The 3,695-nt window shown below is 40.8% G+C and overlaps 1 non-coding gene across 1 annotated transcript; it reads right to left on the bottom strand.

The window, feature by feature from the left end:
- Positions 1–201: 201 nt before the first annotated feature.
- Positions 202–308, bottom strand: LOC136509791 (small nucleolar RNA R71). The gene has a single exon (XR_010772531.1). It is a non-coding gene; the product is annotated as a small nucleolar RNA R71 (small nucleolar RNA).
- Between the last annotated feature and the right edge of the window lie 3,387 nt (positions 309–3,695).

Raw genomic sequence — 3,695 nt, 5'->3', positions numbered from 1 at the left:
TCACCTTCAGAATTTTCTAGAGATTAGCAGCACAGTCGTCATCAAGGACGTTGCTCAAACATCATACTACTTCGCCTATTTCCATTCTCACTAGTGGGAAGAGTGAAGCAGTGGTTCTACATCAACAAAGATCACATGAACACTTGGGTAAGATGTTCAAAGGCCTTTCTAGAAAAGTTCTTCCCTATAAGCAAGACCAATGCCTTAAGAGGAAAGATTTCAAACTTCTAATAGCAGAAAGGAGAAACCATTCTAGAAACATGGGAACATTTTCAAGAATACATTTCAATTTCTCCTCATCATGGGATAGAAGATTGGTTGCTCATGCAAAGTTTCTACCATGGATTAACTTAAAAGGCTCATGAACAACTCGATGCCACTACTAGAGGATCATTTATGTCACTCACCCCTAGAAAAGCTAAAATTCTTATGGAAAAGATACCCTCTAATCAAGGCTGGTCATCATGCAACATTCAATTATGCAATAAGAGTGAAGTACTAGAAGAGGTGTGTGCACTGTCAACCAAGATAGACGTCTTGTTGAATTGGCTTGAATAGTGAGCCAATTACAAGAAAGATCGTCAGGCTATTCAAGATGCATTAATGCTTAGAATGTATGTGGAGAATATTTAGGGGTTGAATTCCCTGAATATCAGGAGGATGCAAACATCATCATCAACAACTCTACTCCACAACAACAGAGACAAGGGTGGAATCAACAACAATAGTCGACTTACCAAGGTAAGTACCCAAGGTAATAGCTATAATACTCCTAAGCAACCATCCTAGAGAGACCTAATCTTAGAACAAGCTAGGATTAATGAGAATATTTCTAAGAAGCTTGCTTTTAATGATAAGGTCCTAGAAAGCATAAATACTAAAATAGATAGTTTTTCTTCTGGTATAAAAGACCAACTTAGCTATAATAAAAAGATAGAATCACAATTAGCCTAGTTGGCTACTGCTCTGCCTGTTGCTACTAACCTTGAGAAGGTAAATGCCATAACTACAAGAGGTGGCAAGTCTACTCGTGATCTACCATATCCGACAAGGATAGGCAAGACACCAGTGGTAGTGTAGGAAGAGGAGAAAACAACTGATGAAGTTGAAGAATTTGGGCCACAAGAGCGAGAATTACAACAAGATTTTCATGACACGACTCTCCTACCGTTTCCACGCAGAAATCGGAAAACCAAAATGGATGAGCAGTTTGGTAAGTTCGTAGAGGTAATTCAAAAGCTATATATCAATATTCCGTTGCTAGATGCCATACAGGTACCTACCTATGCGAAGTATCTCAGAGACATCCTCAACAACAAAAGACCACTGCCTTCCACTGAGGTAATTAAGTTAACAGAGGAGTGTAGTGCGGCCATCCTAAATACTTCACCTGTCAAGAAGAAGGATCTAGGGTGTCCCACTATCGATTGCTCAATCGGGAGCCAGAACTTCGAGAATGCGTTATGCGATCTTGGAGCAAGTGTCAGTGTCATGCCCAAAAAGGTCTTCGACAAGCTCAACTATTCAACACTCACAGCCAACATCAATGTGTTTGCAACTAGCCGACCAATCGGTCCGCTACCCTGCGGGAATCGCCAAAAATATTCGAGTAAAAATACGAAACTTTTTTGTTCCCTGTAGATTTTGTAGTACTTGATATGCAGGAAGACATGAAGACACCCCTCATTCTTGGGAGACCCTTCCTGAGCACTACAAATGCTCACATTGATGTCGGAGCTAGAGAAATCAAATTCCATATCAATGGAAAGGAAGAGCGATTCGCCTTCAAGCCAAGACCGGAACAATGCTCTAATTTGGAGTGGCGTGAAAAGCAAGTGCAGCCATTAAGGTCTCCATCTCTAGGGACCGATAGATGCACCCGAAGAATAAACCCGAACAGGAGAAGTCCTGGTTTGGAGGACTCAAAATCCCGAACCCTCGCCGAGGAGGTAACTCGGTAGTTATCCATATTTACTTTTTCGTATTGCATTAATCATTTTATCTTAGCATATTTACTTTTCAACATTTGCATCATAAAATATAAATTCTCATCATGGCATTATAAAAATCTAAGCCCCATGTAAATAATTTTTATGGCGTAAAAACCCGTGAGAAAATTTTATCGTGGAGGCGTAAAATTTTAAAAATACCATCATTCATCTTGTTATATTTCATAGTATCATAAAATATTTTTGCATTGCATTGTTATATGTATATATGGTAGAAATATGGGAGACACATGGGACCCACTCAACCACCACCCATCACTTCCATCACCTCCATCTCCACTCAACCTCCATTATTCACCTCCATTCCCACTCACCTCCATTCTGTCATTTCACCACCGAAAGGAGCACCGACGGAGCTGATCACTTGCTTAAGGATGAAGCAAAGAACCACCAGGAGAAAGAGGAAGCCACTTGGCCATTATGTGGGGCCGGCCGGCCCCACCACTAGGCCGGCTGGCCTCCTGCTTCCCCCGCTATAAATTCTAGCCCCAAACTTGCTGCTCTCGGCCATCACACAACACAATCCCAGCTCTTGAGTTCGAAAATCCAGAAGAAAAATTCGTAGTTGAATTTCCTTTGGTAGAAGTAGTGTTGGAAAAAGAAAGAGTGAGAGGAAGTTTGAGTGTGAATGTAGCGTTAAAATCTTGAGAAAGAGAGGAAGAGGTGCTGCTAAAATTTAAGCAAGAAAAATAGAATTTAAGAGTGGTAGTGCTATCCAAATCAAGAGAGGAAAATTAAAAAGAATTAGGGTGGAAGACATGCCAGAATGTTGATTAGAATATTCACTAGGCAATCTCGGATGACTAACCTCTAGACGACTAACTTTTGGAGCGGCTAACCACTAACATTTTTATTTTCCTAATCTCGTTCCACGAGTTGTGTTGTTTTTGTCTATTTTGAAAGAAAATGAGCAAGATTGCCTGCAAACTCAAGCGGGCGATATCGTTCCATTCAACAAGAAGTTCTTTGTCTTGAGCAAGCACCAACATGGAGGTTGATCCTCCGTCTCCCACTGTTGGAGCACCATCCTGATCAGCCCCCATGGAGAGGAACATTCTTCTACAAGAAAAGTAGCTCAAGCTCCGGGATGATAGGGAGACGAACATCTACAAGAAGCTAAAGGACCATATTTTGTCCTCACCCCTACCTTTGATCCAGCCCTACTTCAGTCCATAGGTATGGACTCTAAATTTAAACTTATTTTTAAGGCCATAGGATGGGAGGATGCATGGGAAATAGATGAGTCAGGGTGCAAGCTTTTGACTATTTAATTTTTATGCACTTTACAAACCACCGACTCGAAAGTCTCATTTAGGTTCCTTGGGAAAGAATTTTCTTTTCCTTGGAAGAACTTTAGTGAGCTTCTAGGATTCCCTACTCAGTGCACAATTGATGTAGACTCAGCTATACAAGACTTTGATAGGATGAAGTTTTGGAGGGAGATATCGAAAGAAATTGTTTGCTACCGCCCTCGCACCAATGATATTCATCACCCTACTTTGTGGTTCATGCACAAATGGCTAGGATTTTCTCTTTTTCCTAGAAATGACTTCTGCACAAGTAGGAATGATGAACTGAAGTTATTATATGCCATGGTTAAAAGAAAGGTCTTCACCTATAAAATTCATGATGACATAATGGGTAGAAATTCCTACACTTAAGGGAGATGTTGGGTGCACTTCTTTG

The sequence above is a fragment of the Miscanthus floridulus genome, chromosome 15 (genome assembly GCF_019320115.1).
Source record: "Miscanthus floridulus cultivar M001 chromosome 15, ASM1932011v1, whole genome shotgun sequence".
Taxonomy (NCBI): domain Eukaryota; kingdom Viridiplantae; phylum Streptophyta; class Magnoliopsida; order Poales; family Poaceae; genus Miscanthus; species Miscanthus floridulus.
Note: the sequence above shows the minus strand (reverse complement) of the source record. Positions and strands in the feature narration are given on the sequence as shown.